Source organism: Corvus kubaryi, unplaced genomic scaffold (genome assembly GCF_017639235.1).
Source record: "Corvus kubaryi isolate FWS band 111438036 unplaced genomic scaffold, C.kubaryi_AGA036_p1.0 37398, whole genome shotgun sequence".
In the NCBI taxonomy this organism is placed as follows: Eukaryota; Metazoa; Chordata; class Aves; order Passeriformes; family Corvidae; genus Corvus; species Corvus kubaryi.
In genome coordinates, this window is record NW_024581137.1 from 31,645,712 (window position 1) to 31,664,992 (window position 19,281).

At 39.1% G+C, this 19,281-nt stretch overlaps 1 protein-coding gene across 8 annotated transcripts in view; it reads left to right on the forward strand.

Moving 5' to 3' along the window:
* Nucleotides 1-779: 779 nt before the first annotated feature.
* The window catches only part of THSD7A (thrombospondin type 1 domain containing 7A), a 285,991-nt gene continuing 267,489 nt past the window's right edge, over nucleotides 780-19,281 (forward strand). For 7 of the 8 annotated variants that reach the window (XM_042042958.1, XM_042042963.1, XM_042042964.1 and 4 more), the window contains exons 1-2: nucleotides 780-876; nucleotides 14,056-14,141. The gene's annotated coding sequence lies outside the window, so the exon portion shown is untranslated. Of the gene's footprint in view, nucleotides 877-2,244; nucleotides 2,346-14,055; nucleotides 14,142-19,281 lie in introns of those variants that run through there. The other variant, XM_042042960.1, reaches the window with a different exon arrangement.

The following is a 19,281-nucleotide window of genomic DNA, read 5'->3' on the forward strand; positions in this document are numbered from 1 at the left end:
GAAAACCAAATACTTCCATTATTTAGAAAGAGAAATGTAACTGTGATCGAAAAAGCTTTCCATGATATGAAGTGAATATTCATCTTTCTAAGATACACTTCTCTTCAGGAGAATGTATGAGGTTCTGTCATTGGCTGTTTGATAATTCCAGACGTTGATGATTTACGCCAGATCTGGAGAGCTCAGTGTTTGCCTGCCATCTGTCCCAGCTAATCTCCGAATTCCATCTACAAACGTGGATGACTTACAACTTCCCTGATTAATGTCATCTATCATTTTCTTCATAACACAGAGCAATTAATCTCGGCTGGTCCCAGGGGTCCGCCGCAGTAATAGGTTTGTGGGGGATAGAAACAACCCGCAAAAGTCTGTTTGGGAATAACACCCTTTCCATCCCCTTCACCCCCGTCTATTCTTCTTTCCTTTATTATTCCTTTTGCGCGTGTGTATCTTGTTTCCCCCTTTTCTTGTCTTTTTCTCTTGTTTCGCCCTCTCCTGCCTCTCTTCCCTGTCTCACGCCCGTGACGGGGCACGGGTCCCTGGCCGTGGGAGCGAGCGCGGTGCCGCCGCCCGCGGGGCTGGGCCCGGGTGCGCAGCTCCTAATCCCGGACCCAAGGGGCGGTGGGCAGGTGCCCGCACGGGCCGGGCGGAGGAGGAGAGAGAGGAGAAGGAGGAGAGGGCGGCCGCAGCTGCATTGCGGATGGAGCCGCTGGTTCCCGGGGAGGGGCGGCCGCGTGATGCCGGGGGGGCGGGTGAAGGCCCGCGGAAGGCAGCGTGGGCGGTGCGGGGCACCGGGAGTGCGGAGCCTCCGCCCCGCCGCAGGAGGGAGGGAGGTGCCGCCGCGTCCCGGCGCGGGCAGCGGAGCGGCGAGGGGCGGTGAGTGCGGCGGGCGGGCGCTCACGGCAGCCGGGGCTGCGGCGTCCTCCCGCTCCGGGGGAGCGCCTGCCCTCCCCGGGCTCGCCCTCCGCGGGCGGCGGCGGGGCGCGGAGCCGCCGCAGGGAGGTGCGGGGATCGGGCGGGGAGTTGCGGGCGGCCGCGGAGTCGGGCTCTCAGCTGCGCCCTCCGCTTCGCCCTCTCCCCGCCGCTGGGCTCAGTCACACCGGGACCTTGCCCGCGCTGCCACCTCCCCGGCTGCCCCGGCGCGGCTGTGACCGGCTGAGAGTTGCCGCGTTCTGGCAGCTGGTGCGGGCTGTTCCCGACGTGGAGTTGCGAGGGGGCCGGGCGGGCGGCTGGGAAAATTGTTTGCTCGGGGTTCTTGTAGGTGTCACGCAGAGTTTAGCACTCTTAGAGCGGCTGCTTGGCTGTGGGTACACTCTTGGGGGGGAGGCAAAGCAAAAGGGCATGACGTGAAGCCGTGGCTATAAAAAGCAAAAAAAGCTATCAGAGAGGGTTTGCCGGGCGAGCCTTTGGCCTGGGACTGAAGCTGTCAGAGTGCTTTGTGAAAGCAAATAATTGCAATTTTAAGGGAAAAAAAATCTCGTTTGTCAGGTTAATTTGTGCGTGTTTCAGGAGCAGGGTTGTAGTTGCGCCCTTTATACACACGCAGAAGTACCGCTCCGTGCCTGGAAGCGCTCAGCGCTGCTACTGACGTGCTTATGCTGCGTTTTGTAACGGGACCAGCGAACCTGATGTTGCAAGAGTAGCGAAGAGGCATCTGAACAGAGACTTGAGGGCATAGGGACAGTCTTATATCTCATACGGTGAGAGGACTTCTGGCTCTCTCTTAAACAACCGAAAAGGAATGTAAAGAACAAAGTATAATTAAAAAAGAAAATAACTCTTGTTGTAAAGGCTGTTGGCATAAAGTTAAATCCAAGCCATGGGTGTTTCTTTTTACTAACTCAGCCTAAGTGAAATGTAAATCTGAGTTATTATGAAAACTGAAACAAAGTAGTTCTGGGTTATGGATGTGGCTTTCTATGTTGTATGAACTATTTCATGTCTAACACTGAGATTGGGAGGCTTATATTCTAAGTGAAATTTCTAATGTGGCTACATTTAACAATTTATATATCAGCACTAAGTTCAAAGAAGCTGCACTGAAGAAAGTTGGTTTAACAGAGTCGTGCTTCATTAAAATGTCCACTTTCTAAAAACTGATTTGGTCATCCTTTAGTTTTAATGTGTGTAAGATAACGTATTAAAATAATTTGCTGTTTATGTATAGGTCACAGGACCTATCCTGTCCTTTTCTGACTCTAGTTCTCTTTTCCAAAGACTCTATTGAAAAAGCCATTTTTTCTAGGAAGTCTCTTTGAGAGTATCTGGAAGACTGTTGGGGACAAATGTTATGAAAATCACTTGAGAACATCATGCTGTGCTTTGGGAGCAGGTGATTTTCTTAGGTACAAGTTGTCCATGACGTGTTCCTGTTTTGGCTGTACTATTGGCTTTATTTTAGAGTCACTCGGTTTCTCTTAAGGCCATTGGTATAATGATAGACAATAATTTAAGATTTCCTTAAAAGAATCCAGATTTATATGACTGGTTAATTTTGAGACCTGTTCTGGCTTGAGATTGGGAAGGACTGTAGAGATGCTTCTTTCTTAATTATCAGTTGTTTCATTGGTTTTATGGCACTTCTCAGGAGTAATGCAAGTTTTCTGCTGCAATGGTACAGGCTGGAATTCATCACTACTTTGTCTCCTTGGAGCAGATTAAGTCTTAATATTGTCAGGGGCTTGACTTTGTAAACTAAGGAATTTAGAGCATCTTTAGCAACTACCACATTATTTCTGATGCTTTATAATTCATTTTCCTGGATAATACAAAATACCAGAAATTCCAGCTGTGGTTAGGCACTTGGACTTCACATTTATCTTCCCACATTGTGCATTTTATGACAAGGGGGAGTAGTGGGAGGCTGACAAAGTGATAATATTCTGACATAGTACTTCTATAGGCTATATATCACATCAGCGTACCATATATTACAGCAATCATATATAGTGTATCTGTCACAGCTGGCCATAAGAACTGGGGGAAGGGAACTAGGATTGCTGCAGTTAGGCCCTCCATCCAAACCCACAAGAGAACAGGCAAGTTTGTATTTGGATGCTATTGAAACATTAATGTGGACAGTAGAGAAAGGGATAACTTTAATTACTAGATTGTACTTGATACTAAAATTTTTATTGAATTAATGAATTCAGTTGAAGTAGTAAGATCCCATGCTTTCCATCCTTTGTAATTCCTTAGGTCAATGTGTGTGGGGTGAAATACCTTTTCACTTATGTCTTCCTGTCTGCTTTAAATTTTAAAGATGTCATTTAATTTTAAAGATGTCAAAAAAGTCATTGCTTTATCACACTTAATTGATAGTTCATCAATATCCCAAATGTATTCAGAATTTAATCAGGAAAAGAAAGCATTTTAATTTTTGTTTCAACAGCTGCAAAGCTATATTAAATTCTTATCCAGAGAGGTCTACCTTCTCCAGCTCTGTTTCATTAGACTGACAAGAAAATGTGTAGATAATATAAAAGATATCCTAGAATTTTTTTCTTTAATAATTTGAAAAAAATCCTTGCTTCTTCATTTACTTTCTTCAGTGCTTGAGGCTTTTACCTGACAGAGGTTGAAACCAGGATTAAATGTCTTGTGAAGGAGATGCAGGAAAAGATGAGCTAAAATGCTAATATTCACATAGATCACAGGTTTCAGTCTGCTATGATGGATTGTACTAACGTAAAAGTTACTCTTCCTTTCAGAAGCAAAACTATTCATGAGCTAAGTATATTCAATATCTTCTTTGAGCTGTTAGTTTATCATAAGCATAGAATGCCTGTCAGAACTGTGCCCTCAACTCAAATTACCACATACAACAAAAGTACCCAAATAATATAAGAAGTGGTTCTCACATTTATTTCAATTCACAGACCATGAATAATTTTCCAGTGGAGTCAATTTGCCATTTAAATTTTGGTTTCAGCAGGCCAGTTTTTCTTAATTGTGTGTATTAGACCACTTGGAAATAATTTGCATATTACAAATAGAAAATTACTTTTGTAATATTTGAGTATACACTTTAACTTTCATATGGTTGACTAGTGGTGTGTGGATATATAGCAGCTTTCTTGAAATTTATGTATGCAAACCAAGTCTCTCTTTCCACAATTGTCCTTATCTCCTCTGTTGTATATTTGGCAAAGATGTTCATATCCAAGTTGTTGAAGCTGAGGTCTTCAAATGATGTTGTAATTAATTCATTTGTCCTCATATTCATATTTGAATATATAACCTACATAAGATTTGTTCTGTAATAGAAACTTGGGGGTGAAATAAAGGAAATATTCACCTGGATGGTCAATGTAAAGTAGTAGCAGTGGAAAAAGCAAAATCTAACCTTATGATGCCTGTGTAGAGAGGGTTCTGAAAGATCTGATAAAAATAATAGTATAAACTCACAGTAATTTATGATAAGATGATATGTTCTGATCACTCATCTTCAAAAAGAAATAACTGAAATTGGGTCAGGTGCTGTAAAGGGCTAACGGGATGGTCTGGTCATAAGGAGATAAAGGAGGTCCTGATTTGTTTGACCAAGTGAAATGAAAGCTAGGTAGGATAGGGACTCCATCTGCAAACCCAGGTGAGCATCAACAGAAGGGAAGCAGAGGCTTTTGGTAAAGGACATTGCTGTCATGAGAACAGCTGAGTACTACTCTTGAAAAAATTTTCTTGCAGAAATTTGGAGAACATCCTCCTGTTGGAACACATGGGCTGTGAAACATCCAGTGGCAGTTGAGAGTGGTTGGGAAGTACTGCAGAAGCTTTGAGATGGAGTTTGTCTATTTTTCCAGAAGGGATTATATGTGCCCAGGAAGTGATTGCATTTAGTTACTGTCAAAGCTTTAAATGTCATGCCATGTAACATGCCAGTCCAGTTCCCTTTCAGGCTGTTTATAATGAAGCTTCAGAAACTCTTCATTCTTTTTTGGTGCTTGCCAGTGTCCAACCCCTCTTGAGTGACTTTTCTTCCATGTCAGCTTTAAGCTGCTTGTTGCTCCTTAGCAGGCTAAAGCCGCATTTTGTGCAGCCTGTCTTTCTATTCTTGTTTCTTTTGCCTTTGCTTCAGCAGCCTTCTGGGCTGTCCGAAATAGGACATAAATCTCTTCTGCTCTCTCACTCCTCAGCCTGTGCTTAGGTCTGGCTCTTCCTCTGAATGGCCTGACACACTCTTAAAAATTCCTTCTGAAAACTCATTCAAAATATTTTAAAATTAGAGCTGTTTTGTAAAGGAATATGAAAAAATGGGCAGTGTAGGCATTTTTAGACATTATTCTGTCACCCTCACTTACTAAGGGCAGTGAGGAAAGTGTATGTAGTAGTTTGTGGAGCTGAAATTCTGCTAAAAATGACAGAATTTTAAAAGAAAAGACAAGTGTAGAAGAGCTTTAGTCTGGAGAATCTTGTTGGCTTTTTCTTCTCTCTTTTTTTGTTGTGCGTAACAGAGCGTGATTTTGCTTTTGTGTGGCATGCCAGCATCGCTGGTGGAACTACTCACATTTCAGATAATAGCACGGGCTTCTATTTAGCTCTCTGTTGCTCCTTAGAGATGTCTTTTGGATGAATCCATTAGCAACCATAGCAGAGTATGTGCTGTACTCTTCCTGCTCCAAGTCAGGATGTCAAAGTTTGGCAAACGCTAATCTGTCTCTCAGAGGGTACTTAGTTAACCTGTATACTTTGGGACTACTTGTTTGTCTGTTTGGGTAGCAAAGGCTTTACTTCTAACATAATTTTATTTAGTGGAAAGATACTTGTCATGGGTTAGCAAGCATAGTCCCAGCAGTGATGTTCTTGCAAAGGGGTGATTACAGCTTCCTCTGTGACCTAACAGAACCTATCAGCTGGCCAGTTTGAATATGGACAATTCTTTGAGCCACTTAAAATTGTGACCGCCTCTGTGATCCACACTTAAGAATAGACAAACTCCCTCCCCAGCTCTCTCTCATTTCCAGTGCTGGGACAGGTGGCTGCAGGCCCCATGGGGGGGCCAGCGGGCCTGGCCCAGGCCCTGGTCGGGCCAGGCCGGGCCGGGCCACGGCCATCCTGGAGCCGATGGGCCCTGTTCCACCCGTGGAACCACCCGCCCCCCCCAAACTCGCCATAGCCCTGCTGTGGGCAGGCCGAGCGGCTCCCCCTCTCCACGGCGGCCAAGATTCAGCTAAAGCTGCATCGATGTCCGGCAGAGGTCAGGTGACCAACAGCGATAAGCCACATACCAGCTGCAAGGCCGAGGTGAGATTAACCCTTTTAGTGCTGTGAAGAGCTGAAAACCTGAGGGAAGAGAAAGAGGAGATGCTTAAAGCTGAAATTCTGTTGTAAAGCTATGATATATCAGAGTACCCATTGTAATTTCATGAAGACATGGGGGGTGGAGTGTTCAACTTGTACTTGTGAGCAAAAGCGCCTGCGCTGAGACAGGCAGGTGCTGATGCAGCTGTAATTTCATGAGAAGTTTGAACAGGGAGAGATGGAAGTGATGAGGACTTTTGCTCCAAATGGGAAAGAAGAAAACCTCAGTTCCTAGAGATGCTCCCAGAAATAGTCCTGAAGATGAAGATGAGGAAGACCCTTTGCTCCCAGGGAAGGAGAAGGGCCTCTGTTCTTAGAGATGAAATGCTCCCAGAGATGGGTGAAAAGAACTTTTGTTTCTGAACAGCTCAACCTTAAAATTTTACCCCAGTAATTTAAAGAGTGGACCCTCAAAAGCAGTTGTGGGAAAAGCTGCAAGTTGGGGGGGGGAAGGGACTCACATGCGAGCAGAGAACCAGCCCGGGCGGCTGTCTTGTTGTGATAATGTTTTCATGGCACGGGCAAGAGAGACTCCTCTTCCTAAATGGACTGAACAAGGTTATTATGGAAGTGGTAAACAGACTGAACATCTTAAGGGTTGTCTTTTTACATTGTCAGTGGGAGAAGGGAGAAAGGTGGTGGGAGGAGAAGTGTTCTGAAGATGTGGTATAATTTTTTTTTCCCTCTTTTAGGTCTGTTAATAAACTTCTTTATATTCTTTCAAGTTTGGTGCCTGCTTTGCATTTTTCCTAATTCTTATCTCACAGAAGGTAAATAGTAATGAGTATTTTGGACCAAACCATTACAATACTTTACATGAGTAATTTTGAGTAGATTCCAACTGGAGAAAGCTAAGTCTTTCTCTCTTCCCTGGCCCAAAACAGTCAATGGTCGTGGTAGTAATGTGGAATTGGAAATCCAAAAGTCATCAAACAGTTGAGTTTGAAACAGGGGCATGTTCACCCTGGCCAGAGTGAAAACAGCTGTGCGAGCCATGTTTAAACCACAGTTAGGAAACTTGGAATGATTTTTTCATTATGTTTATGAAATTATTTGCCTCCTCTCTGGATTTTTGCATCCTTAGTCTTGATTACTGTCCACTCATTTGGTTTTATTTTTATTTAAGTAACATCTCCCATTTGCTTACTATTCACTTTATTCTGCCTACTCTTATGTCCTTTAGTGTCTGCAACCCCAGAGGCAGTGGAAAGTTTAAAGTTGAGTTTGTAAGCAAATGCTGCTGCTGGGTGAAAATTCCAAGTGTATAAGGTCAAAGAGAATTATATTGAAGTGTCCGTGGGTAAATTACAAGTACTTGGTTTTTAATAAGGCTTTTGGACAGAAATTTCATGGAGTGTTTAGTATTACTTTAGCTTAAACTTTCAGCTAGGTTGTAAAATTATTTAATTTAGCGTAAATTGTCTGAGAGGAGAAAATAAACATGTGGCTCTTGCCTCAAATAATTTACTATATGAGGTCCTTACTATGCAAAGATTAAACTGTGTTATCTATCAGAAATGCAGATAGTTCTATTGAAATTTGTAATGTCCTTGGGAGGCAAAATTACACTTTATAATAAGAACAAAAAAGACATTGCATGAATTTACTAATTTTAATTTTAAAAACTATTAACTATATCCTATATTTATTGATCTTTCTTCTTTGTGTTTTTCTAAGCTTGATGTTTTTTTTCGTTTGTTTGAGGAAAGAGAATAAAAGTGAGGAGAAGCCTACCCCAGATCAGTCAGTAACAATTTTGTTATTATGTTATCCACTGCCTTAAAGTATGTATAGTTTTTTATAGTCCTACTTTGAAATTAGCCAATATAATAAAAACGCTAATCAGAAATCTATATTTAAAAAAAATTAGCTTTATAGAAGTATGCTGTGTGATGTGAATTTTCTTTTAAAAATGTACTGGTCAAAGAACTTTGTTTGAAAAGGCTTCCCCTGCTTTGCTTTCAGGGGGACCTAAAGTATAAATGCATATTTTATATTCTCCCCAAGTCATTAAGGGTTCAGTTTTGTCACTCAAGGGAGATGTATTCTCCCACTGACTTTAATATGTATAAGACTGGATTCCAGTAGCCTAGTAACTATATAATATGGTGGTGTTCCTCCGATTAGATAAATACAAAAAAGATTAATCTTAAAATAATTGAGGACAGATCAAGACATTTTGAGAAATCCACTACAGTGACAATGTGATTATGTGAATTATCAGTTGCATGTAAATCCTACTAAGGATGATGGATAGAAATCCCAGATAAAAACAGTTGTAACAATACACCTTTTGTGGTCTCTGAAATTAATTTAATAAATGTTTTGGAGATTGACTAATATACAGATAGTGACCTTTTTGTTTAGGTCAGTGGGAAGTCAAATATATCTTGAAGATTAGTATTGATCAGAGTAAAGCCAAAATCAATCTTGGATTTTGAGGGTCATTACACTTGGAAATAGGATGCAATACTGCAAATGTTGGGTTGTGGAAGGCTTTTACAGTAATCATGGAAAAATAATCTCTTACTTAGGTGCAGTGTCTAAAAAAATGGATAACCTGCTGAAAGATTAGTTATTTAAATAAGTAATAAATTCAGCTCCTTGCAGCTTTCCTTAGTTTGAAGGATGATATCCAACAGTTTTGAAGTTGGTATTAAAGTTCTCTTTTGCTTCAGTGCTGGAGGGATTTTGCCCTTCCTGTTTGGAAGTCATAAGCTGGTGTTGAGAAAAAGGTTAACCTATGTTTTTTAGAAAGTTTGTGGGGCTTTTTTTTAAAGTGGTAAATTGTTTTCTGTCTTGACTCCTTTCCTTAGATGTTTTGGTGAAATTTAATTTGTGCAGTTGTAGAAGTGGAAGAGGTAAATTACAACACAATGTATCTTTGGAATATTGCATAGCAAGCATAATCAATTTTACTGAAGGTGAACTAGTGCTGCTTGCTAAATCAGAAATCTTTGAACAGGACTTGTTATTTTCGTCTTTAATAGATTTGTTTGTTTGTTTGTTTTGTCTAGTATAAGGTCTCTCGCCTGTGTATCTCATTTAAAAATAACCTGGTGGAAATTTTTAAGATCTTACCCAAGAGTTTTCAAGAGAAGTAAGTCTGTGAAGATCTGACTTGACCGAAATGTCTATCCTGTGTTGAGTGAAATGGTGTAAATAGTATTTTGTCCAAGATTCCTCTGTAAAAGATATCTTGGTTTCCTCCCTTATTTTCAGAACCTGTCAAAAAAAATGAAGGTTGTTTTGTTTATTTTCTGCACAGAAGCCATCTTCTGATTTGACACTTTCTGCAGAGAGCACTGGATGATGTTCTCCAAAATTAATTGATACAACTGCATTGATAGCTGTGATTATATTTTGGGCTGTCACCTAGCCTTATATAGTGAAGTCTCAAAACCTGTATTTAAACTGATAGATTATGCATTTATATTTATTAATGGATGTGTATTTCTAATCTTTATGATGTGTTTGAATGCAGATAGAAATCTATATGTACATGGGCATGTGTATCAGATTCAAAGACTGTGTACCATTGTCCTTGAAAATGAAAGCCCTATATAAATGCAAACAATTGATATTGGAAGTCATCTTCAAAGCTGCTCCATTTAAAGATATTTAACTACTAATAATGAGCTACATTCCAGATACATTAGTTCATATTCTGAGAGATCAAAGTGCCAAGATTATAGATAGCTATTCTCAGGCTATAAAAGTCCTTTTACTGGAGCAACTCTTCTTTTCAGTGGACTTCTCTGGAATTTCTCATAATAGTTATCCTCAGAGAAAATCTGTAGTAGGTATATTAAGAAACTCAGCTTATTTATACCTGAAATAACACTTTGAAAGGTATTATCAGTAATTTCTAGAGAGGACTAATATATATCACCTTTTGCTGCAATGACAGTTACTTTGGATTTAAGGGAGGCTCAGACAGAAAAAGGCAAAAAAATCACCAAAAATTCCTGATAAGTGTTTTTTAGATTAAAATTGTTTGGTAGTCAGAATGAAGATATTCTTGAAAATGCCTCAGAAAATGGGACTGTTAGTGTATAAATGTTTTGGATGAAATTTGCAAGTTTATTTTCCAATGGGCCTTCCCACATGGGATAGTATACGGGTCAGTTCTTCTAAGTTGAAAATTTTTGTCCACAACTGCTCCCCATTCCTCTGTTTCAAGTGCTAATTAAAGGCTAGAATTGAGTTAAAGAATTATCATTGTTTAGCTTCTCAAAAGAAGGAATAAGTAGAGTAATTATATTATAATAGTAAATTTATATATTCTGATTTTTGATGTTTCTGTTTTTCTTCAATGAAACTAATGGATAGTGATCAGAAAAAGTAATGATTTTTCTGTTGTGCTCAACCATTATATTAATACTTGTTTACTCTAGGAATAATTAAATAAAACACAGAATGTACAAATCTACCTTGAGCTAACTAGTGAGCCCCAAATGCATGTGAGCTCTTCATATCAATCTTTTCAGAGTATATATAACATATTTCATATGTGAGACCTTTATGCAGAAAAAATTATATATTGAAAAGTGATGCAGCCACCTGATTCATTTACTTAGTTTTGAACAGCCCACTCAAAATGGGTCAGGCTTGCACTATTTGAGCTGACTTTGAGAGAGTTTGGAGGCAGTAGGAAACTTGACCTATATTTTCAAACTGGGACTTTAGAAACTGGGCTGAAGGAAAAGTCTTGTAAACTTCTTTCTATGCATGCAAATGTTGATGTTTGGACACTGACAATCTCATTCTAAGAATACATATATTAAATGTGTGCCTGAGTTAGAGGCTGCTTTATTTCTTCTTCTGAGAGTTTTAATCACTAAGTGAAGTTCATTATAATTTTATCTGTGTAAGAGCAGAGGAGGCTCAAGTTGCATTTAACCAGTCATGTGTCCATAAAAAAGGTATTATATGTCTGAAAAGTGGTTCCTTCTGATTTTTAATGGTTTGTTGCTTTATTCAGTAATGGAATTGAGTACTTCAGAAGTAAAGCATTATTTTTCTTTTAAGAAGATTACGAATGTTACAGGACTGATAGTGTGCTGCAAAGCGCTACTGCTTTGCTTGGTATCACAAGTCTCCAATAATGCTTTGCTTGAACTCTGCCTCCAGCTATGTTAATATGCTACAGTCTCTCAGAAAACAGATCACAGTCCAGGTCCTTTGCCTATTATGCTATTACCTATTCATCACAGAAGACCCGTATTGCCTGACTTTTGAGTCTGAAAGATTTACAGAAATTTCAGTCTATTCTTAATTTTAAAAAAAGTGTTAATAGCATTAGCAAAAGCATCACATTGGGGATGCTTGCTAGTGATGTAGTTTTGTGTATTGCTTTTTTAACTACTGTCATAACTCCACTTTTCCCAAGTGGAAAGATGGCCACCAGAATACAAAAAAGTTCGAGAAAGAAGAGGTATTTCCCTTAATTACTGCACTTTTTCTTTTGCTGATCTAGATTGTTCTCTCTTAATTTTTCCAGGCCTTTCATAATCCTCTACTAAGTCCCAACAGCTCTTACTTTGCTAAGCTTTCTGCATAAAAGAATGGCCTATAATCTGTTTTTCTCATATATGAAACACCTGTAGTGTTCAAAAAGGAGATTGATAACTTGGGATTTTTGATGCTGACTACCCCTAGCATTCTGTTGTAATTCAGTATTTTACATGCTGACTTAGCAAGGCTTTACAAGTTTCCCATGAGCATGTACAAGGCCCAATTGAAAACTGAGAAAGGTGGGTGTAGAAATCCTCCAGCACACAGAAAATGATGGCATGATCTGATCATGCCAAAGACATTGCAAAGCTTTCCTTTAGATGCAGTCCTCTTGCACCACTTTTATATTCTCTTTACTCCATTTGCAATACGTTAAATCACAGTATTTCAAGGCAAACCTCTTCTGAGTAACAGGTTGTAACAGATGTAGTTTTGTAGTTTCATGTTAGACAAATGTAGTGATTTTTCAGACACAGTTTTGCCTGCCCCATGAAAGTTTTTACGGACACTTGGGATTGTCACTTTTTTCTTCAGATTTCCAAAAGAAGCTTGTCAAGACATGAAGAGAGTATCTTAACTCTCTGTCATGATGGCAGCAGATTTGGTGAGCTGGCTGCTTAGTGAACTTGCAGATTCATTTGAAGCAAACTTGTTTGGGGAAAAGAGCAAGTATTTTACACAGTTTTGCTACAATCAGCTTTCCAGTTTCAATGTTTTGTATCAGAGTAGAAGTTTTACTTAAGGGTAGCAGTGGCATTACATGCCTCCTATCTGAATGCTGCAGGGTCTGTGAGTGTGCTTGAGGCATAACTTGTCATAAAAGTGCTACTGATGGAACAAAAGCTCTTTTCTATTTATTTTTATCCTAATTGCCAAATGAGAAGTACAGACAATGAAGACTAACGATACTTACTGTAGCAATGTAAAAGTAAAATCAAGCTATTCAACTAAAGTAATGAGAAACTTTTTCTTGCTTAACTTCTGTGATTTTCTTTTTTTTTAAGTTTTTTTTTCTGTGTAATACTGTGGTTAGCCCTACAAGCAGTTTCCTAATGTAATATCTTTATATGGACTGAACCACAGCTCAAGCATGGCAGGTAACTGCCATTTAGTGCATGTGGTGTGGGAAGAGTGACTTTGGGTAAAATCACTTTTGTGAGGCATTTTAAAAATTAACTTCTGTCATTTTTGTTTGCTTCTTCCTCGTGTACAAAGGAGACTTTCTTTTGGAAATAGAAATGGAAATGTATGCTAATAAGTAGAAAATTCCTTCACATACTCCAAAAGAAGGTTACAGTACCAAGAAGAACCGAGATTATGGTTTCAGGCTTCATCAGCCAAAGGATACTGTTTGGAAAAAATTCTGCCTCAGGTCACAGCTAAAACATTTATTTAACTAGTCTCATTATAAAGCTTTACAGACTTCCAAGCAAGATTAATAATTCAAAAGGACATCTGTTAGTAAATAATTTAAATAACCATTTTAAGCTAATAGCCATTAGTTACCTGTGTAATATTTCTGAAGAACAGTTCTCCAATAGAAAATGATGTGTGCCAAGACTATAAGAGAATAATTTGACAGTCTTCAATATATGAAACATTAATAGTATTTAATGATTTATGCATTACTACCTTCTGCAATTGTCATTTTTAACATTTGACCTTCAGAGTAGGTTGTGACAGTAAATTACACAAAATTGTAAAGCTTCTGTAAAATAGCTGTAACTTGCATTTGAAAATTGTCAATAATTTTATTAAATGGCCTCTAGTTTGTGAGCCTTAATTTGTCTTTCATACCTTTTGATTTTATGGACCTCTGCTCTAGCCGCTCGGTGTGCATTTCTCTTTCATGAGGAAAAATACTATTTTTTAAAACAAAAGTCAGTACAATCTTTGAGCATCCATGTTGTTATGCCCTATGTCTTTTCTAGTTCTTCTGTATCCTTGTAATGGTGTAAAATGATCAGCAACCAGAATTCAAGCTATTTTCATAAAGTCACATTTTGATGATTCGTGGTTTGCTACCTAAATCTTTCCCAATTAAATCTTTTCCCACTCTGTCCCATTGCCAAAACTAATAGATTTTTCTCTGTTTCTGGACATAAAGGAGGCATTTTCAGGTAGCTATCCTTGATGACTCTAAAATGTCAGTCTTATAAGCTGGTATAGAGCCCATCTCTGTTTATATATGATTGGGTGTGTGTGTGTATTTTTTAATGCATCACTTTATGTTTACAGGCAGAGGATTTCACCTGTTTTTCAACTTTCCACACTTGTGGGTGTGAGAGCCTTCTGCAACTTTGATCATTACAAATTATTAGCAGGTATGTTTTTCCTTTATTATCACTTTTTGAACAGCTATCTTTTTTTCACTTACATGTGGAAGTGTAAATATCTCTATCTACAGATAGATTATATATATTATATTTTGGATTTCATATATCCATATTATATATTTATACTTATGTGATATGTTGTAAAGGGTGAATACATTTCTCTGACCCTTGGACCTGCCTGCAAGCAGAGGGTATTGTTCAATCAAGAGGGGATTACCTTCAGTTGGCCATACCATTGTTTTCCAGTTGTTCAGTAACTAAGACTTGGTATCTCAAAGGTGGCTTTCATTTCGATGTCGCTTATAGTTTTCATATTCCCAAAATCTTTTGTCAGGCAATCATATTTATAAGGCTTTCCTGTTTCATCTTCCCCAACAATTTCCTTTATCGATGCAATATATCCTCTCATTCCTGTATCATTTCTATCTTCTATTATGTTCTTTCTGCTACTGTTAAACACATATGCAATATATATTCATAATTACTCTATTTATATTGAATAAAATACCATTTTATACAGAAGTGTGTGGATATGCGCATACATGAATTCATATACTCCCATATTTGGTTTTAGCATCAATATAAAAGCACAATCATGTTTAATCTTAGCCTTACTGGTAATTTTCATATGTACTGCTTAATGCTTACACTGCTGGTTTTGTAAAATTGTCAGAGGCTTCCTAATTTTGTAGCCATTTTTTCTGCTGTTAAAATTATGTCAGTGTTGCATGAGAGGTCATCGTGGGGCCACCAAATCTGAAACTTACACAGACTTGCTTAAAAAAGCAGCTGGCATCAAAACTAATTTTTAATAATCCCACATCTGCAATGTGGATTCACCTGGAGACAGGAATTTTTTTGGGGGGGCCTGGAATATAAAAATAAATTATTTTTATGAAATTTAAACTTTGTAAAGCTCTGACTCTGTGATTTTAACTTTTGCTGCAGTGGGATGCAGAAATTGTGATTTACAAACTATTCACTGTAACTTTGCAAGTTTTTGGAAATAGCTGTCTGGTAGAGAAGTTCCACAACTGGAAAATATCAGTGAAGCCCAGTCTGCACAGATCAGTGACATTTCATTGCACCTGTCTCTTGTTGCTCTCTCTCTACAATTGCTATTGTATCTTGTGAAGATTTAGTCAAAGAAATACCAGAAGTGTTCATACCTTCTTGAAGCAGTACCCTGTAGTACAGGAACTGCATAAGGACAAGCAACATCTGTATGTGTACATTCATCACAGGTGCCAACACGGCTGTGGAAGCTGTGTTCATAAGCAGGGGGGCTTCCTGAAGACACAGGAATGCTCTGTGGGATTTGTGAATCCTCACCTGGGGAAAGCTTCTCTATCTGGCATGCCCTGCCCTGACACAGCAGAGCAACAGGGACTTGCTGGCAACTGTGTGCTGACCATGGGCCTGTGGTGAAGGGGAAGGTTAGACCCAGGTCAGAACTGTTTGTGTGCTACGAAGGGTTATGATTTGAAGTATTTTGTTTGCAAGCTGGCTTGCTGTCTGTATGTAATAGTAATACTGCTTTATGTCATACCTAGAGCCTGTCAGATACTCAGAGGGCTCTATCAATGTTCTATATAGTTACTTCTTGGGGCTAGCATGTTTGGATGTGCTTCCACACTAGGAATTTATAAGCACATTTAAAATATGGCTCTTAGGCTGTGGTGGGTAAAGACATCCTTGTTTGTTGTTTTCCTTGCAGTTGAGTGCAACAAAGAGCCTCTGTTTGTTGAGTAAACTCAGTAAAGAGTTCAGCTGTGTCTGAACAACAGTATTAAGGAATATCAGGCTCTCCAAACAACCCAGAAAGGATTATAGTAATTTTTTTCCAGCTGAGAGGCTGTATTAACAAAATAAATAAAATTGAAGGAAAACAATGACCTCCTTGCCTAAATCGGCCTGGAGAGTTTTTTAAAATGTGTTTGAAACTGGATGTCTCTTTTTAAATCTAATTAGACCTGGAAGGATGTGTGTGAGACTGAGCCAATGTCACTCAGTCAGCCTTGCATTGCAGTGCTTCCAGAATGTTGTTGCAATGAGAAGCAGAGTTTGGATGAGTTTCTCTTGCAGTTTTGTTTTTAATTTTATTTATTTTGGGTTTTGTGGGTTTTGTTTTGTTTGTTTTTTCTTTTCTTCAGAGAAGTGCTTCTTAAATACTATTTATTTGCTGTGACCTCCTGTGTGACATTGGTTATAATTAATGTTGAATTAGGGTGCATCTGCATTTAATTTTAAAAAGAATGAGCTGGAAAGCATTGCTTTGACTTGTAATTATGCTTTGTTTTCATGCTAAGAACAGTTGCTTCTTGTTAGGAGAAGAACCAAATGTTTATATGTGTCTTGAAACGGTCCCATTTAATGGATATGAGTGCTTTTATCTGCATTCCAGTTTAAAGAGTGATGGCAAGACTTAGTCTGAAGATTTTTGATAACAGTAGGAATACATACAGGAATTAACTTTTCTTGGTTTAATCTTGCCTGTCAGCTATGAAGAGTTGTGCCTCATGGTTTGCTGTCTATTAATTAGCTTTTGTCTGGTAAGCACAGGATGGAAAATTACTGTTGTAGGCAAAATCAAAAGCCTCAGAGGGCTGAGGCTAGTGTCATTACCACTGACGTCAGAAGGAGCCATGGTAAGCCAGAAATGTTGCCGGTCTTCTTCTGCGATGCTATTTTCTCTGTAAGTCTTTGTCTGAAGGCAAAATTGCTGGGAAAAGTAGATAAATTCATATGAACTTTAATTTCTCTTGTCCAAGAGTCTGATTTATGTGAGAATACTTTTTGTTTGTTGGTGTTAGAAATAATCAAAATAATTAAGGTGGAGGAAGACTCTGAGTGTTTATCTGTGAGAGATAACTAAAAACTAAACCCATGATTAAAATTTAGTATTTGTTAAATTATTTTGAGTTGGGTCAGTAAGAAGAGGAAGGATCTAGCATTTATTGCTTTTTTCTTTTTAAGTTGGAAATTGTTTTCCTGTATGGATGGGCATTTTTCTGCAAGGGGTGGTTGTTTTCCTGCATTATATACCACATCTGCTGAAACAGACTCGCTTTTCTGTGTGCTTCTGCTTCTTTTAACCTTAAAAGCATGAATACATTAAATTGAAGGTATGATGTGACACATCCTTGTGGTCCTTTCTGAATAAGATTAACATCTTTAAGTCAACCAGAAGTTGTACAGAAAGTGCTGTGCACTTGTTAAACTCTGGATGAGACCTGAACTGCTTTCCATTAGAAAAATCTTTCTTGTTACAGGTTTTTCTCTGGCTTTAATACAAAATAGGATTAAAACCTGCTAAACTTTAATCCTGTTGTAAAATTTTGTTACCTCATATGGTTAGCTTACTCCAAGTTAGGTATTCTGTGACAAGTTTGCCAAATTTGTCCATGCCTGGTATCTCGCAGAGGCACCACTGGTCCCTCTTTAGCCCCTTGCTGTGAAAAAAGTTTCACTTTCTTGGTTTCTCTAAATCATAATGTCTTGATTTTAGCATTTTTGTTGTCTTGTTGCTTGTGGCATGATGTGAAGTTTCTGGGGCAGCACACTACTTGTGAGCCCTGTGTTGGAAAGCCCTGATCCACTCCAGGGCCACTCCCCTGTTGCAGCAGGACAGAGCTGGGACAAGGACCCTTGCTTCTGCTTCAAGGTGCCAAGCAGTGGCCAGAGCTGCACTTCTATTAAAGCTCAGTCACCTGAGCAGTGCAGGAACATCTGTGGCAGTTTTGCACCAGCTGTTGTTCACAGGCACTTGAGGAGACTCATGACAGCGAGCTGTGTGCTGTGTACCCAAAGGTGCAAAGCAGTGGCCCATGGTCTGGCCATGCTGTCCTCCCTGCAGCTGCCTGACGTGGGGGGCCAGGGCCCTTCAGGGCTGCCTGTGCCTCTCTGGCTGGCAAAGATCTCGCTGCCATTTAATTGGCATCCTGTTTTCCCTCCAGGGCTGTGACTGGCTCCCTCATCTCCTCCATGCCTGCAATCCACAGCACGTCCCTCTGCAGTACCACACTGCCTGTGACTTGTCATGCTGGCCTACTGGCATGGACCGTGTCCCTCTGGGGGTCCTATCAGCAATGCTGTCCTCGGGATTGTTTTTCAAGATATGGTTATCAGTTTAATTTGCTTAAAATTTGCCATAAGGAGAAATAGGCTATGAGGTCTTTCTTCCTGGGAGGAATTTCCACCAGGCAAAACCTGTCACAGAGCATTAGCTGCACACGATGACACTGTGCCGCTAAGGAAAAGAGCAAGTGAAACTAAAATAGTTTATCTCTCTGTTAAAATTCCACTCCATTATTCTGTATATTACATATGCTATTAGGAAGACCAGGTACTTTAGGAACCAGGCTGATCTGGTTGGTACTTTAAATCCTGAAATCTCAGGTCTCTGACACCTCTGTCTCTGCTGTAGACAGTTTTGTTGTTGCATAAAATCATGAATTTCAATGGGGAGTAAGAAAAAAATGAACTCTCAGCATATGAAGAACCTTTCCCACAGAGTGGGAAGCCACAGAGTAGATGGATTTAATACATCAGGGTGAACTCACTGACACTGATAAAGACTTCTTCTGAGCCCTTGAAGTCACCTTTAATGATATGATCAGTTTTAATACTTGGTGGTTATGCAAATTTAGAGACTAAAATAATGCATGTTATAAGCTCTCGAGCCACTGTATCTAATACTTTTGACTAGATTTGGCATGAGATAATGTTTGCCTAGTCAGTCTTTCTAGAAGCACTGTTTGTCTTCTAGGTGCTGACAAGAGCTAAGCAGTCCTTAGTTTTCTCCTGGAATTTCTTAAATTGTTCTTGAATCAGTTCTGGGGAAAGAACACTACTTCATAACAGAGAATATGCATTAGTTCTAAAGGGTAAATATGTGGTTTTGAAACTGTCTCTTCTTGAAGAATTTTCATCTAATATTTAATACTCAATGCAAATTTTATAACTAAAATTTATTTTGCTTGAAAAGGTATCACACCAAAAGAGTAACATAGATATGCAGTTATTGGTGTTTTATAGGAGGATCATGAGAGAGTGGATCTGTAAGACTTGGAATTTTTTATTGTTTTCTTCTTTTCAAATCCATGATAAAACTGATGATCTGCGCCTT